The sequence below is a fragment of the Podarcis erhardii genome (genome assembly GCF_964252035.2).
Source record: "Podarcis erhardii genome assembly, chromosome: 2".
Lineage (NCBI taxonomy): Eukaryota > Metazoa > Chordata > Lepidosauria > Squamata > Lacertidae > Podarcis > Podarcis erhardii.
In genome coordinates, this window is record NC_138498.1 from 75,827,048 (window position 1) to 75,854,850 (window position 27,803).

Consider the following 27,803-nt stretch of genomic DNA (forward strand, 5'->3'; position numbering starts at 1 on the left):
AGCCACCCAGAGGTTTTGGCAACAAAGCAGGGTAGAAACAGAAGAAAACGAATAAATAACACAACATTTTCCAAAAGCCACAATATGGTAACACTTCATTAGAATGAAACAAAAAATCACAAAGTAATAAGCAAACCTTTTGAGTTCTTCAACATGTTGGTTATTAAAACAAAACTGGAGGCGGGGTTGGAGGAAAAAGTCACAGGTTGCAGTTTGTAACAGGCAATATAACTTCTAGTAGAACAATCGGCAATCCTAACTCGATTTGATGATGTTGATGATAATAATAATAATAGAAATAATGATTTTAATACTTATATCCCGCCCAGCTGGCTGGGTTGCCCCAGTCACTCTGGGAGGCTTCTGACATCATAAAAACACAGCAAAACATCTAACATTAAAAGCTTCTCGATACAGGGCTGCCTTCAGATGTCTTCGGAAAGTCATATAGTTGTTTATCTCTTTGACACCTGGCAGGAGGGCATTCAACTGAGTGGGCTCCACCACCGAAAAGGCCCTTTACCTGGTTCCCTGTAACTTCACTTCTCGCAGTGAAGGAACTGCCAGAAGGCCCTCAGAGCTGGACCTCAATGTTCAGGCTGAACGTTGGGGATGGAGATGTCCCTACAGGTATGCAGGTAGTTACTTTGTGTAAGCCTGACTGAATTCAATATGACTTTTGAATAGACATGGTTAGGATTGCACTGTTAATAGATTTGTAGTTATCTAGAGACAAAACTGGGTAACTACTTGGTGTGGTGTTCTGTTTTTTAAAAATGTGGAAGTGGCCATTATTGCTTACTTATCCCAAGTAGCCCTGGGTGCATCCTGGAATGTGTCTTGCTCTTTGTACGCCTAATCCAATTATTTCTGCACAGCTCTTCCTGAATTCCATTTTAAGACTGTTACACAAACTGCAGATTTTGGAGCGAGAATATCGTGTCCAGCTTTTTCTCCCCTAGTCCTCGTTTTGTTTAAAATACAGGCTGATGTAGAGTTCTGGAGAACTCAAAAGCTTGCTCATGACCTTTTGGTGGGTTCTAATAAATGAGTTGCTACACTGCAATATTTGGCCTCCCCCCACCCCGTGGACCAACTTGGCAATCTACCGTATATATGCTAAGGGCAGTCATGAAGCATAAGTGGTGGACATATCTAGTAATCAAAAAATTGTGGGGGAAAGTGGTTAAAACTGTTTCGATGATAACAAGCTGACCTATCCTTAGAGTCACTGTCCTGGGATAGCTCAGTTAATGAAGCATAAGGCTCTTAATCTCAGGATCATGGGTTTGAGCCCTACACTGGGCAAAATATTCCTGTATTGTAGGGGGTTGGACTAGATGACCCTCGTGGTCCCATCCAACCCTATGTTTCTATGACAATTTTATTAGGGAATTTGGGGAAACAAATCAAGCATAAGGTGTTAATATGGAATTTAATGGTTGCTGCTCACATGCTAGTGGCACAAAAATGGAGAAACAGGCCACAACCAATAACAAAAGAATAGCTAGCAAAAAATTGAAAGCTAGTTGTGATGCATATCTTACAGAGTTAAATCGACTTAGAGGATGTAAGCAAAACTGATAACATTTTAAAGATGAATGGCTCTTTAACTGAATTCCTGAAGTAAAGATACAGTACAATACAGTAAATATTGTTGAGTACAGTACAATAGTTTTATTATGTGCATCTCTACATCCTCAACCAAACAGTATAAGATGCCAAACAGCTCACTTTGCAGACCACTTAGAAAATCTGATATAGTATGTCATCAGCAAGAAAGAAACATTAATAACATACCAGGCAACAGCAGGCAGGGTAAAAAGAAAAGAAAAGACCCAGTGCTTTATTTCATTGGATATAATGCTATTAATTAATGTGTTCAAGCTTCAGATACACAGAACTCTTATTCATAAAGAAACAGACCCTAGGCCAAGCCTTCTATTTTCTACTTAATGAACTTCAGTGATCAAAAGCTGGTGGATTCTAACCAAATTGGTCTAATAATAGGTTTCATTGTACTTGTTTCATGCATAAAAATACTAGTTTTGGTACTCAGAAATAAAGGGTCATGAGTGTAAGCAGACTGCTGAAGGGATGAACAATAAAAAAACAAGCTAACCTTGTTTAAGAGACTTGTGAGAGTAACTAAACCATGTCCTAGATTCTCAGCCATGGACTTAACAGTTATGCTTTTATCTACGTTGGCTCTAGCTCCAGCCCTGATGTAATTTGAGTACAACAGAATTATGAAATAGGAGACCTTAGTGCACACACTAGATTAGCCTATATTTTGTTGGGAGGATCTTTGTTGCATCTTCTGTTCTTATCATTAAAGTGGTTTCTCCTAAAATTGCCTTTCTCCTCCCACCCCTCCACTGAAATGGAAGCTGACTTTGCACAGAAATATAGGGCACGGTCTAACAGGAGCTGAGCAGTTCAGCTAAAATTCTAAACACATTTATTTGGGAATGAATCCCTCTGAATATGCAGCTCAGTTTTATACATGTTTTCTTATAAGTACCCAGTGTTGAGTATTTGTTGGACTTTAAAACTGCTTAACTTTGACTGGATAGTACCTTTTAAAAATCTCTCTCTTATATCACCACCCAGCAAAATGTCTTTGCAAGTAGTGCCAATAATCTTGGAGAAAGGTGATGCCTATGAGGTTTAAGGGTGTCGTCTTTATTGCCTCTGTAAAAGTTAAATGGCATACTGCTGCTGTCATTGAGGCTATTTAATGGAGTTCATTAATCTGAATTATGGGAATAAACATTACTGTCGTAAAATATAATGCGTATACGTATGTCACCATCCTGAGCAACCACCTGGGACCAATCAGTTCAGTTGGGCCAACGGCATTGCAGACAGAGATGTTGAGTGCAGTCCCTCATCCAGCATCGTGACCAGACCTGAGGTGGAACTTATCAGTCAGAGACATTGGAGCCACTGAAGTCTCTTAAATCAGTAGTCCATGAGCCTGCACCCCCTTAAGAACCATCCGTCTCTACATAAACGTTATTCCAATTCCAATTAAACTTTTTATTGCACTAGCCATGACATCATTCAGAAGGAGAACAAAAACAAACAAACAAACAAACAAAACAATAACCATAAAAATCATCCGGCACAGATACAGTGGTGCCCCGCAAGACGAATGCCTCGCAAGCCGGAAAACTCGCTAGACGAAAGAGTTTTCCGTTTTGGAGGTGCTTCGCAAAACAAATTTCCTATGGGCTTGCTTTGCAAGACGAAAATGTCTTGCAAGTTCCTGCGGGGGGTTTTCCCTCCCCCCCCCCTTTTCTAAGACGCTTATCCGCTTATCCGCTTATCTGCTAAGTCGATAAGCCGCTAAAACCCACTAAAACCTGCTAAAAGCTGCTAAACCACTAATAGCGCTAATCCGCTAAGCCGTCAATGGGCTTGCTTCGCAAGACGAAAAAACCGCTAGACGAAGAGACTCGCGGAACAGATTCTTTTCGTCTTGCGAGGCACCACTGTATACAATAAAACCACGGTCACGGCTACTAAAATTATTTGTTGCATTAAATAGAACAGAATAGCAGAAGAATCTCAGGTAAGATGTGCCAAATTAAATATCCGAATCCTTATTGCAGTTGACCGCTGTTTTGTCTAGTTCCTTCCTCCTGATCTTCTTAGCTGCCAGCGCATAGAGTGCTACTTTATAAGTAACAAAGTTGTCGGTGTCGCTCAGCAGCCATTTCACCCTTTCCACCCTATTCAAATGTGTTCCATTCGTAAACAGGTTTTATAAATCGGTCTCTTGGGTCTATATATAATGGGCACTGCAATAAATAATGGCACAGGTCCTCAACACAGGGTTGTCCACACAGACAGAGTCTCTCTTCGTAATGTACTTTGCCATACCGTCCATCCAAGACCGCTGAGGGCATCGATTGGAATCGTAGTTCTGTAAAAGTGATTCTTAATATGGCAAGTGGGAGCTTTGTCAAGTATCTGGCTCAGGCATGCTCCCTTTTGATAAGTGGGAACCATGGTGAGCTCTTGGTAGAAGCAATCATGGTTAGATCCCTTTCTGCACCGGACCTAAAGAGATAGTTTCTTAAGTGCTTCATAGACGTTATTATTTTACTCTTCTATGGTTCCTCTGCTGTGATACCGTAATACTAAAAGGTTCTTTGTAGCACCCCAAGCATGTAGCCTATGTGTGTATGAGTGTATTGTATCTGACCACTCCCATGGGGTCCACTGCTGTGATTCTGTGATGCTGAAAGGTTTTTGTGACCCCCCCCCACGAAACCCTAAAGTGTTCCCTTAATACAGTGAAAAACCCAGCCATGCCCACTTCCACACTTTGGCCACACACACTTTGTCACAGGCCCCTCCACGAGTCAGTGTGGCCTTGCCTCCTAAACCAGTAGCCACCCCTTCCCCAGAGGAATAGAAGGCTCCAGTTCAGTTCAACACTACATTGGAGCAAGTTGCTTGTTTTCCGTGGGCTTGTGAATGTCATGACCAGCCAGCTTAACTGTTTGATTTCTTTCTGGATACCAAACAATTGACTTTAGGAATAATTATTATTTATTCCTAATAATAATTATTTATTCCTAATAATTTATTCCTAATAATTAGGAATTTATTCCTAATAATTATTTAGGAATAATTATTAAAGATATAGTGACAACTTAAACTCTAAAGAGATCTCTGACAATACAGTGACAACAACAACAACAACAACAACAACAACAACAACAACAACAACTTTATTATTTATGCCCCACCCATCTGGCTGGGTTTTCCCAGCCACTCTGAGCAGCTTCCAACAAAATATTTAAAATACAGTGAGGAAACTGTAATGCAGGGGTCAGCAACCTTTTTCAGCTGTGGGCACCGGTCCACTGTCCTTCAGACCATGTGGTGAGCCGGACTATATTTTTTTGGGGGGGGGGGAATGAATGAATTCCTATGCCCCGCAAATAACCCAGAGATGCATTTTAAATAAAAGCACACATTCTACTCATGTAAAAATACCAGACAGGCCCCACAAATAACCCAGAGATGCATTTTAAATAAAAGGGTACTCATGTAAAAACACGCTGATTCCCGGACCATCCATGGGCCAGGTTGAGAAGGCGATTTGGCCGCATCTGGCCCACGGGCCTTAGGTTGCCTACCCCTGCTGTAATATGTTCAGCTGCCATGTTACTTAGCCAGGCATGGAACTATGGAAGAATAGCATATGATGTTATTGTTGATTTTTAAAATATTTTTAAAATATTGCATAGCAGCCAAATGATGCCCAGAAAAATGAGGGAAAGCACCCTGAATTGCTAGTCATTGATCAATTTGTATATATCACATTTTGTATTTGCGTTCAAAGACTTTTACAGAAAATAAATACAGTAGTGCAATACAGTATTCATAAAGCATCACAACATCACTAGCAATAAATAGCAACTGATTTAAAATATGTCCAAAGACATATGGTGAAGCTAACTGAGAAACTTAAAGATAAAGACAATAATGACTTCAAAAGGGATTGGGAACCTTTTAAGATATATATACTGAAAAAATACATTGAAATGAACTCACTTGCAGGATTTGAGTAATACACTTACAATGGACAAATACAAACAGTAAATAAAAATAAGGACTAAGAGACTAAGTACAGATTAAGAAATAAGTTTATTTTATCATAGAAGACATACAAAACTATATGCAGAACAAAAAATAATACATTCTAAACCAGAAAGAGAAGTTGGGGGAAGTCGTGGGGGGGCGGGCGGTATATTAAGTATGTAAAATGTAATTTGAGTTTCTTGAATATGTTAAAATTTGTTTTAAAAACCCTAATAAAATTATTTAAAATAAATAAAATAAAATATGTCCAAAGAAAACTGAAAGCATTAAACTTACCAATAAGACAATTAAGAATATGCCAAGTAGACCCAAAGCCGATGGCAATACCTAGCAGCGCTCAGCTTTTATAACTTGATTCTAAAGGCCAAAATTCCCATCACAGTTTTTCTGGAAGCTCTTTCATTATGAAGGCCCCTGGGAAAGGATGTTAGAGCATGGCAGGTGAAAGCAGTAAACACACACACACTGTCTCTCCCCTGGTTATTAACTGGGATTTCTATGAACAAAATCCTGATGGGCCATAGAAAAGCGGTAGCTGTGCTCACTGGGATTTATGGCAGTTGTAGTTCAAAACATCTTGCAGATATCAAGTTTGTCTTTATAAACAACAACAGTGACAGCCCCTAAAACCCAAATCCAGTGGTAACAGATTCTTATTGGTTGTTCCTTGTGTTCAGGATGGCATGAACAAGCCTTACTGTGCCCTTTCCTTTCCTTTCCTCAAGTGCAACCCAAACATAGATATAGACTATATAGCCTGACATGAATATGTGTAAGGACTATAGCCAAATGGCATAAGTGCTGTAGTTCAGGACTACAGCACATGCTCTGTATGCAAATGGTCCAAGTTTCAAGTCACCAGGTAGGAGATCGAAATCTCCTATCTGAAAGCCTGAAGAACCACTGTCAGTGAGTAGACAGTACTGAGCAAGATGGAACAATGGTTTGGCTCAGTAACAAGCAGATTTCTATGTTCCCAATAGAAGTTTATTCACTTCATATAGCAGTATTCTCATTTTCTCATTTGACATTGGACTGACCTAGTGGACATAGATGATTCAGCAACTTAATTCGGTTGCTTTTCACAAATCCATTTGAAGGCATATAATCAACGTTGATACATAATTGGGGCAAAGAGCCCTCTAAAAAATAAATAAATAACAGGATTATATTTTTACCCAATCCTCCCTAATGGTACAGTTCAGGTAACAGCTTAAAAACAAATAACAGGATACAACCCACAAACTACCAACAAGATGCAACCCAGTATTAAAGCTACACTTCCTCACATCTGTAATATTACTTTTAACCCACAGACCAAATGAAGTAACTGGAAAATCTGCCACATATACGTGAGCTGGGACAAAACATCACACAGTGCCAGGTTCTTGCCTGGGAAATGTGAACATCGGAAGCCTATTGGGTCAGACCAAAGGTCCATCAAAACCCAGTATTCTGTTTCCAACAGTGGCAGCTAAATGTCCATAAGCAGGGCATGAAGGCCACAGCCCTCCCATGTTGTTTGTGCTGAGCATCTGGGCTTCAGAGGTACACAAGCTCTGAACAAGGGTGTTTATACCCTTTATTTTATTTTATTTTATTTTATTTTATTTTATTTTAATGTGAACTAATTTATATCTAAAATTTTGTATCTTGCCTTTGGGGCAGAATCCCCCAAGACACCTTACAAAATTTAAAACAATACAATATAGATGTACTCAAACATCATGAGATAAAAACAGAGGGTCCACCCTTGTACCACCAGGTATGTTCATATACATAAGTGGAAGACATTTTCTCTCTAGATAGCTGAGGGATGGGGTGGAGCATGCTCTACCCACCCCACCCTCACTTGCCAGTATCACACTTCTATTGATGAAAGGTGTATATATAGTTAATTATGGGGTCAAAGAAAATCACTTGAGGAGGGAAGTGCCTGTAAAAGGTAAAAAGTAAAGGACCCCTGGACGTTTAAGTCCAGTCAAAGGTGACTCTGGGGTTGTGGCGCTCATCTCGCTTTCAGGCCGAGGGAGCTAGCATTTGTTCACAAACAGGTTTCTGGGTCATGTGGCCAGCATGACTAAACCACTACTGGCGCAACGGGACACTGTGACGGAAGCCAGAGTGCACGGAAACACCTTCCTGCTTCAGTGGTACCTATTTATCTACTTGCACTGGTGTGCTTTCGAACTGCTAGGTTAGCAGGAGTTGGGACAGAGCAACGGGAGCTCACCCTGTTGCGGCGATTTGAACTGCCAACCTTTCGATCAGCAAGCCCAAGAGGCTCAATGGTTTAGACCACAGCGCCACCTGCTCCCTCCTGGAAATGCCTGTAGAGGTGAGGGGAAGGCAGAAACCACTGCAGGCCTGGAGAGTGAGGAATAAGCTGGACTGTACTTAAATAAAGGTGTTCATGTTTGAAGTCTACCTGAAGTCTGTTTCTAAGAAAGGCAGCCTTGCTGAGCAACAATCGATAAAAACAGTAGACCAATTATGTTGCTTGTCTGGAGAGAAATCGCAAGTACAGTACGAGAGAACGGTATTTGTGTCAGTCTCCCTTGTCACTTGAGGCCAACTCGATATATCCAGAGAAACTTTTTTTTTTCTTTAGAGAGCAAAAAGAGCAGGTAATAAAGAGGCGTAACACCACCAACAGCAGCACTTTCAAGAGGTAACAATAACAAGCAAACAGCCAACCTCAAATGCCTCCTGGAAAAAATAAAAGCTCAGACAGGCTTCTCAGTTATGTGTATCCATGATACTATATTTAGAGATTTATAACAAACATTATGACATCAGAACTCTAAGGTGACCCTGATTTACTTGGATTGCTTTACTATCCCATCCTATCCAATGCTACAATACCTATATATTCATATATCTTGGTAGTGGCTCCCACCCTGTGGAATGCCTTCCCATCAGAGGTTAGGGAAATGAGTAATTATATAACATTTAGGAAACATCTGAAGGCAGCCCTGTATAGGGAAGCTTTTTAAGGTTTATGGTTGTATTATGTTTTTATATATGCTGGAAGTCACCAAAACCTCTTTTATAGCAGAATATGGGGATAAGTAAAAGCGTTAGCATTTTCAGTACAGGTGTTCCCCAGCTCATGCACAATCCACTCGTGCGCGACAGCGTATATGCGTGGCGCCGGGGAATAATTAACGAATTCAGTTCAAACCCGGAAATGGTGAGAGAGAGCTGGAGAGTCCTTGTGGCTTGCGAGGAGACTCTCCCCAGAGCCCGAAGAGGACGTCAGTGAGGGCAGAGGAAGCCCTGAAGAGACTGTAGGTGCAGTGTCCCCGCCTAACAGCTGATGTGTGGGGTAGCGCAGCAGCCACCACTTTCCTCCATGTCCTCCAGTCTCTTGCCAGCTCCAGAGCATCAAGTCTAGTAGTGGATATTTTTGGACACAGTATTTTTGGTACAGTTTGAAGAGAGAGCAGCAGAGAGGGCATTTAAAGGGTGTTTAGAGGGTGCTCCCCACTTTATGCAATTTCATTTATGCACATGGGGCCCCAAAATGTAACCATTGCATAAATGTATGGGGGGGGACGCCTGTAATATTAGAAGCTATTGGGGTCTGGCTGGCTGAGCTGTAGTCCCATTAAAAACTTCCTTGGTGAAGTTCTCAGTGCTTTGATCCCATAAGGAGCAGCAGAGGTGTGAGATGACAGTGCTGATAAGCATCACCTGTTTTTTCCAGTCACATGCCTCCCTGAAGCAGGCTGGTAGGCTGTTGTGCTTAAAATACACACCCAGACATTTCTCAGAGGATTTTAGACACTTCTCATGGCTGTTGTAGCAGGAGCGGAGTTAGGCTGCAGGCTAAGCGTTTCATTTCAAAGGTACATGTGCTAATGTTCATTAGTGTGTGCAACTGCAAGGGAGGGGGTGTGGCTTAATATTTCTACAGCACTTTATTACAAAACAGACTCTGCCTTAAACTGAGAAATCTTGAATGGCAGGGCAAAGATGGAGGGAAGAATGGTGTGTGTACATGTTAGGATTTGTTGTACAGTCTGGTGGTGTGTATACACAATATATAAGGTAAAGGTAAAGGTAAAGGTACCCCTGCCCGTACGGGCCAGTCTTGACAGACTCTAGGGTTGTGTGCTCATCTCACTCTATAGGTCTGCAGACACTTCCAGGTCACATGGCCAGCGTGACAAGCTGCATCTGGCGAGCCAGCACAGCACACACGGAAACACCGTTTACCTTCCTGCTAGTAAGCGGCCCCTATTTATCTACTTGCACCTGGGGGTGCTTTCGAACTGCTAGGTTGGCAGGCGCTGGGACTGAGCAACAGGAGCGCACCCCGCCGCGGGGATTCGAACCGCCGACCTGACGATCATCGGCAAGTCCTAGCGTCACCCGCGTCCCAACACAATATATAGAAATTAACAAATATAAGGTGGTCAACATGCCAAGAAAAATAAGTGTGGGCCCTTGCAGTACACAGCTGTGTATTCAGTATTTATGCTGAGGGTGCCTCAGTTTGGTCTTCTGGTGAACAAAAGGCAATGTGCACAAATGCACACTACTCTTTGACCTATTCAGGGCTGGGATCGAGGGTTAGCATAGGTGGGAACACACAGAGAACCTGCACCTCATTAGGGAGCCCACAGCCAAGAGCTCCTTGGACCAGCCACAATGAGGAAGTAGACTCACCGGTGGCGGGCATGGAGGGGGTGTTGCCCAAGGATCCTCCAAAACCTGGAGCTGACATTGAGTATAACAATACCATAAAAATAGCTTACTGGATCAGGCCAATGGCCCATCTAATTCAGCATCCTGTCCTCATACAGCGGCCAACCAAATGCCTGTGGAAAACCCACAAGCAGGACCCAAACATTAGAGCACTCTCCCCCCACTGTGGTCTCCAGAAATTGGCTGCATTATATGCAGAGCTTAGGTAAGGTGTTTGGTTTGGAACAGCACTTCATTTGGTCAGCGTTATTCTGACTGAATTTGCAGTCCTGGGCTGCTGTCATGCATACTTTCTTGTGGTGAAATTGTTGCAGCAATTTATGTACAGGTTGGGGGGGCGTTGCCCCTCCAGCAGATATCATGCACATGCAGCCCACTACTAAAATCAGCACAATCACTTTTGTGACTTTTGTGATTTGTCCCCACAAAACACTTCATCACAGTTTATTCCTATCTACAGTATTCAAAGGGCCTCTGCTGCACAATACCAAATGTAAAAATTCACTGATAAATATATCTCTGTACTGGCTCACTGGGAAAACTTCAGAAATTCATATAGACATGTGAGCTCAGCTACTCAGCAGCCCCTCTGCCTGAGTGATTATACCTGGCATCCTGATACCTGATTGCCAGACAGGTAGCCATTCCAGAAATAAGAAACCCAGATGAAGACAAAAGGGTGTGATTGGTTCATGGGGTCACGAAGAGTTGGACACAACTAAATGACTAAACAACAACAACTTGGCAGGGAAACAGGGAAATGTAAATATCTCTTTTGTTACACTTGATAGGTGCTTGGTGGAGGGCAAGGGGAGGCATGGGGCAGGGTCCAGCATGCTCAGATTACTGCCTCTAGATCTCCCCTTTCATGATGTAACCATGATGTATTAGTGATGTAGTTTGGGGGGGGGTGTAACACGGGGATTAAAGGTAAAAGTAAAGGGACCTCTGACCATTAGGTCCAGTCGTGACCGACTCTGGGGTTGCGGCGTTCATCTCGCTTTATTGGCCGGCATACAGCTTCCGGGTCATGTGGCCAGAATCACTAAGCCATTTCTGGTGAACCAGAGCAGCACACAGAAACGCCGTTTACCTTCCCACCGGAGCGGTACCTATTTATCTACTTGCACTTTGATGTGCCTTCAAACTGCTAGGTTGGCAGGAGCAGGGACCAAACAACGGGAGCTCACCCTGTCACGGGGATTTGAACCACCGACCTTCCGATCAGCAAGTCCTAGGCTCTGTGGTTTAACCCACAGCGCCACCCGCATCCCGCAACATGGGGATTAGCAGCTAAATAAAAGTTTGGATTCTCTTTTGTATGGGGCTTCCATCTTGTTTCACGTGGTGGCAGGTGGGAGTTCTGTTGCGATAGTCTTCAATAAAGACCAAGCCTTCAAGCCTAATGGCTGCTGCTCTGGTATTCCTGGCTGGGGTCCCTGTTTTTTTGTCCAAGGGAGCCCTCAGATTTCTCTGTTAACAAAATAGATTTGCAACTTTAAAGGCAGCTTTGATGATGGTACCATGGAATTATTGATTTGAGGTTCATCAGTGAGGGAAGTGAAAGGCTCTTCCACTGAAGTAAATTATGTCCTAATTACTTGTATGTAGCCATAGCTTATTTGCTCATTTTTTTTTCATTGTAACAATTTTTGTGTTGAAATTCAAATATCCATTTAAAAGTCAAATACTGGTATTAAAACCAAACATCAAAATCTCAGAATTGATTCCTACATTTCACTCTGACCCAAAAAGGACTACTACATCTGAGTACTGTATACGTATTACTTTTTAATACAGCTCATTGAATTTGATACAGATTTTCAAATGTTAACTTCCTTAAGGACACAATTTCAGGTTTGATTTGGGATGGTTTTTGTTTTCAGCTGCTTTCCTTTAAAAACATTGAAAATAACCTTTCCTTACAGTGTTTTGTTTAATTAATTAACAATATGCTACTTTTTGACTTGAAACCCCAGAACAGCTTGCAGTGTTCAGCAGACAGAACCATTCCATTAAAAATCTCACACTTTAAATATTAAAAGAATGAAAAAAATGCTTTCATGAGTAAAGGGTATCCGAAGCAGGGGTTGAGAGAGAAGAAAACAGATTGAAAACCAGTGTAAAAATACCAAACTAAAAGATAAATCACAAAAACAGGAGGGGGAAAAATCACAAAAACAGAAAACCCCCAAAATAAGCCAGAATAAAGCTCCCACACATGGTGAAGTCCAGGGGAGCTGAACCAGAAGCAGGCATGTGTTGACGTCTTCACATGCTTTTTTCCATTTGTTCAGTTGTTTTATGACATGCTTGCCTTTTATTATATGTTATTCACACATTTAATTAGCTGACCAGGTGCCTCCTGAGGAAATTTAATTTAAATTGTTTTTCATCACCACAACTGGCCACTTGCCTGTCGCTAGAAGAACAGCACATTAAGCAGATCAGACTGTACAAGGCGATCACGTTGCAAAGCAGATTAGAATCTAGACTCTTGGCACTGTCTCCTGAAGAAGCCGCACTGAAATGAATGGAGTTGCTCAAGACTCCGTCCTCCAGCTACTCCCCTTCATTCTAGATAAGATTTGCGTCAACAGATATTCTGGATGAATCGGTTTCATAATCTGAGCCTGTACACCAACACCTCTTGAACCTCCAAGAATGCCATTTTCCTCTTGCTCTTGCTTGTTCATACCTCTGGAGAAGGAGATGGGCTTATGGCATTGGTTAGCTGCTTGGTACATTTCAGAGCACAGTGGTACCTCAGGTTACATACGCTTCAGGTTACATACTCCGCTAACAAAGAAATAGTGCTTCAGGTTAAGAACTTTGCTTCAGGTTGAGAACAGAAATCGTGCTCCAGCGGCACAGCAGCAGCAGGAGGCCCCATCAGCCAAAGTGGTGCCTCAGGTGAAGTACAGACCTCCGGAACGAATTAAGTACTTAACCCGAGGTACCACTGTACATTGGTGTATGCTGCTTTGCTTCAGTGCCCCTGCCCATGACACATTTTGCACAGTAACTGGTTTTTTCAGTACCTTGAAAATTCTTCCTGTTAACTATCTGGTGACACATAGATCAGATGATGTATCTCCCCTGCCTCAGTCTATGGCCTTATTTTGGCTGTGGCCTAATTAATTATATGCTTCATATGTGGATCTTATCTAAGCTTTGCATGTGGATTGTATCTAAGCTTCTGCTGAAGTAAGTTAACTTGTTACGTTGGCTTAGTGTTGTTGCTACACACACACTCTCACACACACACACAAATGATTACCAAGCTTCTTGCTGTATCATGTTACATTCATTTCTTTTGTGAGCGGCCTACTTTAGAAACTGTTTCTTGTATATACTTAATACCTGTTTATAAAACATTCATTCTGACTTGTTTGAGGGGAAGTTACACAATGCTGCATCAAGTAAATGTTATCCTACCCCTGGCACATTTAGGCACCAGGCAAAAATGTTCCTTTTCAACCAGGCCTTTGGCTGACTAACATCCTTTTTAATGTGTTTGATGGAGGGGGTGTTACTGTTTTGTTTATATTATGTGTTTTGTGTTTTTAGCTTGTATTTTTATGCTGTGAACCACCACGAGATAGAGGGTGGTATACAAATTTAATAAATAGATAAAGGTAGATAAATAAATATTGCAAACACTCTGATTTTTGGAGGGGTTTGTGGTACAAGAGCAACAGTTGTACAACTGAAGCAACAAAAGCTGCATTTGCTGGTATTGTATCCCACCAGAAAATTGCCTGGAAGTGCTCTGTGATAAATACTGACCTTAACTTGGGAGAACTGGGTTCAAATATGTTATGGATCCTGGACTGTAGAAAAGATGGGATGCATATTCTGGCCTCTGCCATCAGGCAAGGGACCCAGGACCACTGGGAAGTTGCTCATACACCCATCTTGCAGGAAGAACAAAATGAAAAGGGGCTGTTGGTCAAGTGACATTGAGAATGGGGCTAGCATGTATGCCTCTGTCCCTCTGCACACTTTTGCCCATGTGTGTCCCATCTGAATGTCTACAAGGCTTAAATCCATGCGACAAGTGATAAAATGTTATCCATACAACCAGTGCTTTTTTTCCTCTCATTTTGACTCAAGAAAATCACCATCTTATAGTTCAAATCTGGAAAAATAAATACAGTAAATGGACAAAAATACAAAGATTCACAAAGTGTTTAGGGATATGTGTACCCTTGTGTTCCCCCAGAAAAAAGCACTGCATACAGCCTCCAGCATGGTGTGCCTTAGCACATTCTTTACTTGTGAACCCAGGCTTTTGTTTGCCTCCCCAGCAGAAGCAGGATGGGGGGGGGGGGAAGTAGCAGTGATTTTTTGCTCTGTGTATCCACACACTTGCTTCTTCGTGATTAGCTGTGGTATGGGTAAGCTGGACTTTATTGTATTTATCATGCGTAATTACAAAAGAAATTTCAAAGAGTGGTACAAGTTAAAAACAGGCAAAATAGACAATAGCATAAATTCCAGTTCCACAGAAAAAGTCTGTAAATGGGAAACATGACATTGGCAACCATTTGCAAATCAGCTTTCTATAAATACCCCAAGACTTCACCTTTCCGTGATCTGGTTACAGTAATTTTATCAAATTCTTGTCTCTGGCAATCATCAAGCAGGATTGGCCTGCTTCTGCTGAGCCAGTGACAGCTCTTCTGCTTTGCTCTTTTTGCAGTGAACTGAAACATTTTTATTTGTTTCTAAGGTTGGGCAGAACCGAAGGGTTTTGCTCCGCTGGGTTTTAGAAAAGAACACAATGTTTTTATTCCACTCTGCCAAAACACTGGAAAGGATAATGCAAGTCTGGAATAGATCTTCTAATTCACTCAAGAACACTCACCAATAATCTGAGGCTGATGTGCGTGCACACACATTTGTGAAAGAGACAGAGCACACATGCAGGAGTTCCAACGAAAAAAAATATTGCAGGGGGAGGTAGGTCAGCTACAGTGTAATAATAATAATAATAATAATAATAATAATGATAATAATAATAATAACTTATTATTTATACCCCGGCCATCTGGCTGGGTTTCCCCAGTCACTCTGGGCGGCTTCCAACAGCATATTAAAATACAATAATCTATTAAACATTAAAAGCTTCCCTAAACTACAGTACCCAGAATTCTTTCAGAGAACTCAAAAGGTATATGAGACACGTTTTGTTTTGTTTTGTTTTGTTTTGTTTTGTTTTGTTTTGTTTTAGCTTCCCCCTCAATAATTTGCTTCTTTGTTCCCAGGGTCTTGGTCTCAGGAAAGTTAAAATGACAAGCCACCATATGTTCTAAGGTCTCGTCCAGGGCCAAAAATATTACTCCCGTTGCAGTAGAAATCTCCCTGGATGCCTCTATAGGTGGATGATTTAGCAGGAAAAGAACTGAGAGGAGGAGGTTGCCAGGGTTAACAAGGGTGTATGATTACAGATAGGTAGCCGTGTTGGTCTGCCATAGTCAAAACAAAACAAATTCCTTCCAGTAGCACCTTAAAGACCAACTAAGTCAGTTCTTGGTATGAGCTTTCGTGTACATGCACAATTCTTCAGATACACTGAAACAGACGTTTCCAGACCCTTCTATATAGTGAGAAGGTGGGGAGGGGTATTACTTAGAAGGGTGGTGGGAATGGGTGATTGGCAGATAGCTGTGATGAGCCTGTTGACGACTCTTAACGACTGCAATAGGTCTTACAGGAAAAAGCAAGGGGTGAAAAGGTGAAAAATGGCTTTGTCATGTATAATGAGATAAGAATCCAAGGTCTTTGTTCAGACCAGGTTTCTCCATGGTTTTAAGTTTGGTGATAAGTTGTAATTCAGCAGCTTCTCTTTCCAGTCTATTTCTGAAATTCCTTTGTAGTAAAACAGCTACTTTGAGATCTTGTATAGAATGTCCTGGGAGATTGAAGTGTTCTCCTACTGGTTTCTCTGTCTTGTGATTCCTGATGTCCGATTTATGTCCGTTTATTCTTTGGCGTAAGGTCTGGCCTGTTTGTCCAATATAGAGAGCTGAAGGACACTGTTGGCATTTTATGGCATACACAATGTTAGACGATGAGCAATTAAATAGTCCCGAGATGGTATGTGTGATGTTGTTGGGGCCAGTAATGGTGTTGTCCGGGTGTATGTGGCAGCAAAGTTGGCATCTGGGTTTATTGCAGGCTCTGGTGCCAGTGTCCGTGTTAGGTCTGGTTGTAGTATTATTGTGGGTTAGGAGTTGTTTAAGACTGGGTGGCTGTCTGTAGGCAATGAAAGGTCTTCCTCCCAGAGCTTGAGAAAGAGAACTGTCATTGTCCAGGACAGGTTGCAGATCTCTGATGATGCGTTGTACTGTTTTAACTTGGGAGCTGTATGTGATGACTAGAGGTGTTCTGTTATTTTCTTTTTTTGGTCTGTCTTGCAGCAAGTTCTCTCTGGGTATCAGTCTGGCTCTGTTGATCTGTTGTCTAACTTCATCTGTTGGGTATTTTAGTTCTAAAAAGGTTTGCTGTAGATCTCTTAGGTGAGAGTCTCTGTCTGTAGAATTGGAACAGATGCGGCTGTAACGTAGTGCCTGGCTATATACAATGGACTGTTTGGTATGTTTGGGATGGTAGCTAGAGGCATGTAGATATGTTTGTCGGTCAGTTGGTTTACGGTATAAGGTGGTGTCTATGTGCCCATCCTGTATTTTTATAGTAGTGTCCAAAAAATGTATTTCTTGCATAGATTGATTCATTGTTAGGTTGATTGTGGGGTGAAAATTATTGAATTTCTGGTGGAAGGTGTTCAGGGTCTGTTGACCATGTGTCCAGATGATAAAAATATCGTCAATGTATCGCAGGTACAAGAGAGGTTTGAGTGGGTAGGAGTTTAGGAAACGTTGTTCTAAATCTGCCATGAAGATGTTGGCATACTGTGGGGCCATGCGGGTGCCCATTGCTGTGCCGCTGATCTGAAGGAACAGGTCATCACCGAATTTGAAGTTGTTGTGGGTAAGGACAAATTGGCAGAGTTTGGTGGCAAAGTCCGCTGTGGTTTTATCTGAAATGGTGTTCCTTATAGCTTGTAAACCATCGTTGTGTGGGATGTTGGTATACAGAGATTCCACATCCATAGGGTGTATGATGGGTGTATGATGTCACTACAGGAAGAAAGGTGTCCGTTTGAAACAGGAGTGCTTTCTGCAAGTGCTGCTGGGAAAGGGAAGGAGGACGTAGGCAGAACTGCTGGCTGGCTGGCTGGATCAGGCTGTTATGGAGAGACACAAGAATGGTGCTCCTAGGAAGGACAAGCCCCTCTTGGGATGTAAACGCTGTGAACTCTCCGTAAAACTCAGGTGTAAATATGTGTGAATAAAACATGTTTCTTAAAGGAACACAAACCCTGGTTAAGTGCCAAGACCCCTGGAATCTTGCAACCAGTCGGCAGAGATTGGTGTGGCCTGGAACAATGAAAAATGAGAACACAAAATATATACTAAAAAAAACAAAAACAAAACAGGAACAAACCAACAACCCCTTCCCACAAAACATTTCAAAGGCCATATCAATCAGCCAAATCCTGGTTATAGAGAAACGTTTTCATCTGGCACCTAAAGGCGCCAGAAAAGGCCCATTCTTGTGTTGCCAACCTCTGGACCTCATGTAGAAGAAGGGCCTCAGGTGGTGATTGTAGGGTCCAGGTCAATTAATATGGAGAGAGGCAGTCCTTGAGATACTGCGGTCCTGAGCCATTTAAGGTTTTATAGGTCGAAATCAGCACGTTGAATTGGGCCTGGAAACTAATTGACAGCCAGTGCAGTCGGGCCAGGATCAGTGTAACATTAATGTAATATGCTCAAACCATCTTGCCGCAGTCAGCAACCTAGCTGCCGAATTCTGCACCAGCTGAAGTTTCCAAACCGCCTTCAGAGGCAGCCCCACATATAACGTGTTGTAGTAATCTAACCTAGAAGCTACCAGAGCATTGACGACAGAAATTAGGCTATACTTGTACAGATAGGAGCTGAACTGGGCCACCAACCGAAGTGGATGGAATCCACTCTGCACCACTGAGGCCACCTGAGCCTCAAGTGACAGCAAAGGATCCAGAAGTAGGACAGCATAATGTGTCTTCGTAAAAGACTCTTGATTTTTCCTTTCCTTCCTTCCTCTCTTACCGCATGATAAGGCGATGAAATGCTATGGTGGTGGAACTTGCCATTGTAATTAGACTCAAGTGATGGAGCACCATTGCAGAGAGCTGCCAGCCAGCCAGAGGAAAGGTTAACCAGAGCCCTGTGATTCCTGACAGAACCTGCAGCCACATGAACGCCATTTTGTAATTCTTCAGAGGGCTGAAATTGCAGCCGAGGGTTCTTGAATTCGTGTTTGTTCTCTTTTCTGTCAGAAACTCAGAATGCTGAGTGCTTTCTCCTCATGGGGCCATCGCTCCCATTCGTATCCAGGAGAGCTGTTTACAGACTGCACAGGGTGGGACTGCAGAAACAAGATTGTTTTGATTGTTCTCAGAACAGTGCAGTAGGAAAAGTCTTCAGTGCTTTTTTTCCTCCTGTGCCACAGGGGAGGGAAGAAAAAACACCAACTGTGCTTCAGTGACATTGTATGTAGGTCATATGAAAGCTGAAGACAAGCACAATTAGAAAGTATGTTTTCTGAAACTGCTTCACAAACTTAACTGATTTTTGGAAAGAGTATGGTCACCTCCCTTTCCTTCCCCTCTTTTAAAGATTTTTTTAAAATAAGCAGCAGCAGGATAATAAGCAAACAAAGTGATAAGCACTGAAAGGGCCTTTTGGCATGGCCACGGAAAGCATGTCCCTCCCAACAAGTTAAAGTGCAGCTTAGCCCTTGCATCATACTCCGTCCCCCTCCAACATTTTGCCAGTGAAAAATGCAGGCGGATTATTTCTGGGGCAGATATTTAGCTAAGGGTCAGAGAGCCTTGTTGTAAAGGAGCAGTTATGCTGCTATTTCCTTCCCTCTCCCTTTGGAAAAAACAACAATGCTAAATCTGCTTTTGCAGTAGTGAGCTTTGCAGGGGATTGAGCAGCTTTCGAAGAATGTTAAAAACCCTTTCAAATTACCTAAACATTAGAACAGATGGTTAATTAAATGACACTGTTGCTGCTGCTGAAGAGAGGGAGGTGGGTGAAAAAGAACAAATCTTAAAAGAGCTAGTGTGGTAGAGAGTGGGGAGAGGCAGACTAGAGTTCAAATCCCTGCTCAGCTGTGAAGCTCATTGGGTGACTTTGGGCCAGTCTTTTCCTCTGAGCCTCTACTACAGGGTCATTATGAGGATATACAGGGAAAGGAGGAGACTCATGTAAGCTGTTTCATTAATGGCTGCAGATGAATTGGATGGGAAAAGGTCAGATTGCTAACATTTCAAAAACATAGCTGTCAACTTTTCCCTTTTCTTGTGAGGAATCCTATTCGGAATAAGGGAATTTCGCTTTAAAAAAAGGGAAACGTTGACAGCTATGTTCAAAAATCTAAAAGATTCATTGATTTAAAAAATCTGCCAGTTTAAGACCAGAGTTAAAACTACTTCATGTTGGCTCAAATGCCATAAAGCCAGGAAATTGGAAGCTAAGGCTAATTACATAACAGATGTGTCCCATGATCAGTAATGATTTGCATTGTCATAAACTGTGTTTGCTTACAACTTAAGTGCCATGCACCCAAATCCATATGCGGAGGGTGGAGTGCCTGGAACCACACTGTACTGATTCTATATTGCCTTATGAAGCATCTGAGCCATAGGTAAAGGTAAAGGTACCCCTGCCCGTACGGGCCAGTCTTGTCCGACTCTAGGGTTGCGTGCTCATCTCGCTCTAGAGGCCGTGAGCCGGCGCCGTCCGAAGGCACTTCCGGGTCACGTGGCCAGCGTGATGAAGCTGCAGCTGGCAAGCCAGCACCAGCGCAGCACACGGAAACACCGTTTACCTTCCCACTATAAAGCGGTCCCTATTTATCTACTTGCACTTTGACATGCTTTCGAACTGTTAGGTGGGCAGGAGCTGGGACCGAACGACGGGAGCTCACCCCGCCGTGGGGATTCGAACCACCAACCATACGATCGGCAAGTCCTAGGCACTGAGGTTTTACCCACAGCGCCACCTGCGTCTGTATCTGAGCCATACTGTGTTGCTAAAGGCCTCTATTGGCACTCCCAGTCAGGCAACTTTGACTCTGAGCTTATATTTAAAGAAAGAAGTAAGTCTCTATCCCATCGAGAAAGAAAGTTAAGAAGCAAAATGTGCAGGTACCCTTCTAAGCCATTTCTGCGAAAAAAAAGCCAGCCTGTCAGGATTTTTAGATAATGAGTTTTGATTGATAAGTGCATTGTTTGGACACCAGTAAGTAGGAATCCCTGGAGTCCTAAAGAGTTTTATTTTTCCTCTTCCATTTATAGCACTTTTCCTGCTTTTGTCCAGTAGTCCTTGGAATCTCCAGCATTCCCCCCCTTGCAACCAGAATGCATATTTCCTGGGTGTGTTTATCAGGTGCTCCCTAGAAGTTATATTTTGTAAATGCTGTTATGTGATAAGTGAAGGTGGATGCTGAAGAATCCCCTCCCCAAATGACAGGTGCAAGATGTGAAAATTATGCACAGATGTTTTGGCAGAACCTAGAGCCAGACACTCAATAAAAATTCACTGTGTAGTTAGTTACCTTATAGTACAATGTCAACTCAGAAGTGAGTCTCTTTGTGTTTAATGGGTCTTATTTCCAGGTAATGGGAACAGGATGGCATGGGGGGGGGGGGAGAGAAGGTTATTGTGCCATGAACAGCTCTATCTCCACAATCAGGACCAGCAGGACATGGCTGATTTCCTATGGCAAGCATGAATTTGTCTAGGGTGTTGAGAGAAGCAGCAATGACCGCATTTTTCCTAATGCCGGCTAGGGATGATGGGTGTTGATGAGAGACCAACATCAGGCTGGGGAGAGGGGGTTTCATCTGATGAAGTAGAGATGAGAGTGGAACCACTTTGGGGGGGCCACTAGGGGCGCATTGGAAGATGGCTGACAATAACATCTCTCTGACCCACACGAGGTAATTAAGAGGCTGTGATGGGAGTAAACAGCCTCCCGGCCCCCCCAAGCAAGTGGGGGGGGGACTGCCCTTGCCTGCTGTGCCCTATACCAGTGTTCCCCAACCTTGGGCCTCCAGCTGTTTTTGGACTAGAATTCCCATCATCCTTGACCACAGGTCTTGCTAGCGAGGGATGATGGGAGTTGTAGTCCAAAACAGCTGGAGGCCAAGGTTGGGGAACACTGCCCTATACCACCCCCGAATTTGAGGGGGTGGGTGCACTAGGCAGAAAGCCCTTGTGTGGACTTCAGCGCTCCTGGACGCTGTCTCTGATTCGTGCCTCTAGCTGCAGCAACTTCAAAAGAAACAATTAGGAGGAAGCTAATGCACATCTTTCAAGGAAGAAGGGGCAGTAAAGACTGCTAATTGAAGAGATCTCTGAGAAAAAAGACGGGTCGGATAAACAGGAATATATCATGAGAAGACACACCAAGGCTCGGTATGTCGGCAACGGGACTGGATGGGGGGGGGGAACTTTACTTTCTTTTCTCTATCTGATTAACCAAGAACCCCCCCCCACACAAGTCAGAAATGCCGTTTAAATGACCTAAGCTGATGATTTAAGACTGTGTGGAGATAATTTTCTAACCAAAAGCATGTTTTAAGAAGATCGTGGAAAGTATAAGAGCTTTGGGATGACGCAGTAAAAAATAGCGTCGCCATTTTGGCAAGTTCTGTCAAAAGACTTATGTCTGGGAGTAGGAATGGATCTGTTTGCATATTGTGGGCGAGTCTCCTCAGAGGGACTAAAGAAGGCGACAGATTTGCTAAGATTAATGATGGAAAGAGTGCTTTAATTTATGGAAGTGATGATATATGGAATCCATCTTGATATGGTGATTGGACAAACGGAAAAATTCACACAGGATTATAACTGGTGTTTACCTGCTTAAGGAGATTATCAGAAGAGATCATAAGGAAAAAAGAAAAATATATGAATAAGATGAGATGTGGGAACAGCAAGATGGGACTGGATAGAATTATGAACATTATTTGGACAGATTTGTGGATATTAACGCAGAAGCAAGAAGATGATTGGAATCCCCTTCGGAACTTGAAATATGGGTCCCCCCAACAAAAAAATTAAAATTTGGCTTTGTAATTCAGAATTTATGTGATGTGATTTGATTTGATTTGATTTGATTTGATTGGTCGGTTAATAAAAATTATTTTAAAAAGAGAGAGAGAGAGAGGAACCACTGCGAATGTTTGTGGGTATGTGAATCCCACCTGAACAGTCTGGAAGCACTCATACTCCAACTAAACCAGAAGGCCCTGTCGGCATGGAACAAAGAGCAAAAGATAAACTCACATGATCCAGCTATGAGAGAATGCATATCCAGGTGGCAGCTGTTTATGCTTCTGGCAGCAGGGCAGATGTCCTGGGGGGAAACATAAATGTTAGTGTGACTGGAAGGATTTCCAGAGGGGTAGACATGCTAGTCTGGCTATGTGTACACACTTCCATTCACTCTACATTCTGTGTGTTCTCACTGGTGCATTGGGAAGTGGTGTACACACAATATTAGCTACAATCCTTATATATCCTTGTGTTTCTTATGAAATACAGTACCGAGTCTCCCTCCTCAATCAGCATTGATCCGAATCGAGAAAGAGAAAGACCTGGCCGCATTTTGAGTTGGTAATACGTACATAGCCATGGTTGCAGCAAAAAGAGCAAAGAATTTTGAGGCACCATAAGTTGTCCTCAAAGTACTCAAAACTCTTTGTTGTTTTTGAAAGAAAGAAATGGTGTAGAATAATAATTCAGCTGTGAATTATTCCATGCTGTTTCAGAGTCATGAAATGCCCCCTCTCAGGTTGCGGTTGAGGCACTCCTTTAGTTATTTCTGCTTGCCACTTCCTCATTCTCTCCAGGAACCAGGAAGAGCTAGAACTCTGGAAATTTCAGACTTTCTCCCTTTCAGGCTCTTTTTCCTCAAATGGGAAGCTATCCAGGAAGCCTATGCTGGGTGGACTGCAGGGATCAGATGGACTGCAGCAGCACCACAGATGAGCTTTGTAGTCACCCTTCCTCCTTACGTGTTGTGTTAACTTGGCCTGTGGGAAATTCTTTCCACTGTTCATAAGTCTACAGGGCAGATCCTGTTTTGAAGCCTTTACCTGGCATGTATTGTCTCCATCACTAGAAAAATAATTTCCTTTCCCCTCACTGAGTGTGAGCTCATGTAGTTATTTGTGTTAGCACACGGAAGTGAGAATGTATTTCAGAGTTGTGTGGTGCTTGGCACTGTTCAGTACAGTACCCAGTATGATTAACCCATGCCTTGAAAATGTGTGAAGGCAATTTTTCCATTTATTTGACTGTTGATTTACATATTATTTAAATACTGTACTGGATACCACATGCTTTCAATAGCGGGAAGAACGGGGAGTTCCACAGACAGCTTATAGTCTGAATTCAAACAGGAAACTGTAAAACAGTAAAATAATATACAATACCACAATATAAAGCAATAAAAAAATCCATAAAATGCAGTAAATGAACAATGATGCAACAGCATCACATTAAAAACACCAACAAAAGCATAAGCACACAGGGTATCATGTAACCGAAATGTGTGCAGTATCTGGGATCAGAGAGAGATCAGACGATGACAAACCAAATGTGCTCTATGCGCTGTGAAACAAAATCATGCATAGTATTAGCAGGAAATACTGCAGTGCAGGCATGGCCTCTGGCAACAATAAGATGGAGGGTGAAGCATATGACTACCGGTCATGTGCTGTGTTGCGACATGGTGGTTTCACTTGAGTAAAAGTTGTAGGTGATTATTATTGTCCCCTGAGCATATTGCATCTGGCTCCCCGCACAACTGACCCAAGTTACTGTTTTGTGCATGACTACCACTGGTGGACCTCAAGGTTTTTGGGGGGACAGACACATTTAACAATATGTTTATGACTCTGATGCCTCAGGCTGCTTTGCAGGGTTGTTGTGAAGGTAAAATGCAATAATCCCATTTATTCTATAGGGCTATTGGAGGAAGGACATGATAAAAATGTTAAACAGACATTATGCATTTAGAATAGGCTGATTGAGCCAGAGATATGGAGGTTGCAGCAACTTGTATTTTTCTGTCATAATCATTATCCAGCTCTCTTCATCTTGGGTGATTCAGGGCCTTTTTCCACAGAAGAGGAAAGGAACAGCATAATAATGCTGCAATACAACACCACAATAACTCATAATAGGCCAATGTGGTCGTTCTGCAATTATTTACGCTTTAAGTGGTTTATGTTCCCTTTAGCATGGCTGCTGCACAGCACATCCTGGTTGTGCTCTGAAAAGACTCACCCATCATCCCTCAGCTCACTGTTCTTGACAGGTGCGTTTTGTTGTGTTTCTTTCAGAATACACTCCCTGTGCTATCAAAAACTCATGGTTTTGACATCCCTTTGGTTACACTCCAAGATTTTACCTCAAGTGCCCATCATCCTGAAGCACGTTTGCTTCTAAGTGCTAAATTTTCCTCAGGTGGCAGCATCATGTGGGATGAAATGAAATCTGCTGGGTGTGCATTTCATTCTTTCTGGGGGTGTTTATTTCTAATATGCCATTCATTCATTGGGATCAGTTGGATTGTACGACACATTTTTCCTTCTGGGTCAAACCTCTCTTCAAGACCAAAGGGTGAGATGGGCTGAAGTTTCAGTCAGCACTTTTAAAAGAGATATTTTAATTATCTGCTTGCTGGTACTAATCTCCATGCTAAACCACCATCATTATTAACTACACAAAAATAGCCGAAACCCTACACCAATAAAATGATTAGTTATGCTATCTAAATATGATGTACACAGTGTATACATTGGTTGTAGTTGTATAATGTTATGATGATGATTTATAACATTTGTAAAATTACATCATGTAATGCTAAACAATAATCTGTTTCTGGTAGGTGTGGCCAAAGTGTTAACGCTGTCCAATACTGTGACGCTCTGGGAACTTTGGGAGGATGTAATCTGGACATTACCCTGTATGTATGTATGTATGTATGTATGTATGTATGTATGTATTTATAGTTATTGCATTTATATCTCACCTTTTCCTCCAAGAAGTTCAAGGTCTTCCCCTCCTCATTTAATCCCCATAACAACCCTGTGAGGTAGATTAGGCTGAGAGGCAGTGACAGGCCCCAAGTCACCCAGTGAGCTTCACGACCAAGTGAGGAATTGAACCCTGGTCTCCAAGGTCCTAGTCCAACACCCTAACTGTTATTCCAGTCACACTGACTCTCTTGTTGCCTTGTTGTTTACTATTCCTGGAAAGAAAACGACTTTGCTCTGACTAAAAAAGTATGTTTGCTCCATTACTTTCCCTGAACATGTGCCATAATAGGTAGATAAAGAGCAAGGCCACGTCCCAGCCGAGTGAACCTAGCCCTCCATTTGTGACTTGAGGGATATTTTTATTTAGCAATGTCGCTTTCCATCATCTGCAGTTGCTGCCTCTGAAGCTGCTCAAGGTTCTGTGGGCTGGTTGCGTCACGTAGCATTTAAATGTTTAAAATTGGCTTTGATGTTCCTGTGGAAATTAGCAGCACGCTGTCTCCCACCTCTCAAGGCTCTGGGGTTTCAGCTGAGTCTCCTCCAGTGCTGTATATTAAAATACAGTGCTGTGCAAGGGGATCAAGGCAGGGTGATAAGCCGTCATGAATGTTCTTGTTCTGAAAGTGCTTGTTTCTGTTCTGTCACCCAGGCTGAGAAATGGTCTGATGCCGAATTGAAGGCTAGGAGCAAAACGCACATCTGTGTCCACAGACTGATAGGGAAGCATGCGATAGAACACCACAATGACTTCAAAGTTTTGTACAAAGGAAGCAAACCTCTTGAGGGAAGACTTGGGAAATTCTGTCATTGAGAAATAAATCCAACTTGCAGAATGTGACTCAGTTCTCTCTCTCTTTTTAGACCATGCTTCAAAAGTAGCTAATTTGTTGTGTTCTTTATCAGTGATTAGGATCTTTCTTTTAAAACACAAACTGGACCCTGACTTTAGAGAAAATGTTATGCCACTTCTGGTCTAAAGTCTGCTTTCATATGTGTCACTTGACTCCCTGCATGTCATATCTGACTCTTGCAACAGAACAACAGAGTGATGAGTAAGGACACAGCTGTTCTTGAGCCAAGATGGGTATGTTCCCTCTGAAAGAACAGGCTGGGATTTACTGGGTGCTTGTGGATCCACTTTTTCTGCTAGAAGCTCAGGTAGCCTCAGTGGCTAGGAGTGTCCTTTACTAGCTATGGCCAGTACATCAACTACAGCTGTTCTTGGACAGGGATAGAGCCCTACATCGGTAACCTTAAGACTTGATTATTTAAGCATGGTCTTGGGTCTGGTCTAGAAGTTCCAGCTAGTGCAAAATGCAGCAGCTAGACTGTTGACGGGGCAGATGATTGCCAACATATAACTCCAGTGCTCAAAAGCATGTGCCCATACGCTGCTGAGCAAGCTTCAAGGCTCGTGTATCAATTTACAATGTCTTTATAATAATAATAATAATTTTATTATTTTTACCCCACCCATCTGGCTGAGTTTCCCCAGCCACTCTGGGTGGCTCCCAGCAGAATATTAAAAACACCAAACATTAAAAACTCCCCTAAACAGGGCTGCCTTCAGATGTCTTCTAGAAGTCAGATAGTTGTTTATTTCCTTGACATCTGATGGGAGGGCATTCCACAGGGTGGGCGCCACTACCGATAAGGCCCTCTGCCTAGTTCCCTGTAACCTCACTTCTTGCATCAGGTAGGTAGCCGTGTTGGTCTGACACAGACAAAATAAAAAAATAAAAAATAAATAAATTGTCCAGTAGCACCTTAGAGACCAACTAAGTTTGTTCTGGGTATAAGCTTTCGTGTGCGTGCACCCATACACTGAAACAGAAGTCACCAGACCCTTATATATAGGGTTCTTCCCACTATATATAAGGGTTTGGCATCCCAGAACATGGTGCCCCAGTTTTTGCCTTTGAAGGACCCTTACAGCTGAGATCAGACAAGCACCCCTCCCTGTTGAATATCTGGTTTCATAGTTCTAACTGGTTTTTAACCTTTCTGTGTAATATTTTCTGTATACTGCTTAGCAACAGTTGCAGTTAAGTGATACATAAATTGTTTAAATAAATAAATGTAAACAAATATTTATTTCAAAGCTGCTGTATGAAAAAGAGGGAAAGCACAATCAAACACAAACACAGACACCTGTAACTGCTAACAGACAGGCATGTGAGGTAGCGCTGGCCAGCAAATCAAATAAAAACCTTCTAAATGCCAGAGCACAATGGATGTTGTGGGCTTAGTGCACATGTGCCTCTGAGATTTATATAATACCGAACTCCTG

The 27,803-nt window shown here is 42.4% G+C and overlaps 1 long non-coding RNA gene across 1 annotated transcript; it reads left to right on the forward strand.

The window, feature by feature from the left end:
• The first annotated feature begins 459 nt into the window (after positions 1 to 459).
• Positions 460 to 26,351, forward strand: LOC309333788. Its single transcript, XR_014152688.1, has 4 exons — positions 460 to 630; positions 24,815 to 25,094; positions 25,363 to 25,440; positions 26,163 to 26,351. It is a non-coding gene; the product is annotated as an uncharacterized lncRNA (long non-coding RNA).
• The last annotated feature ends 1,452 nt before the right edge of the window (positions 26,352 to 27,803 follow it).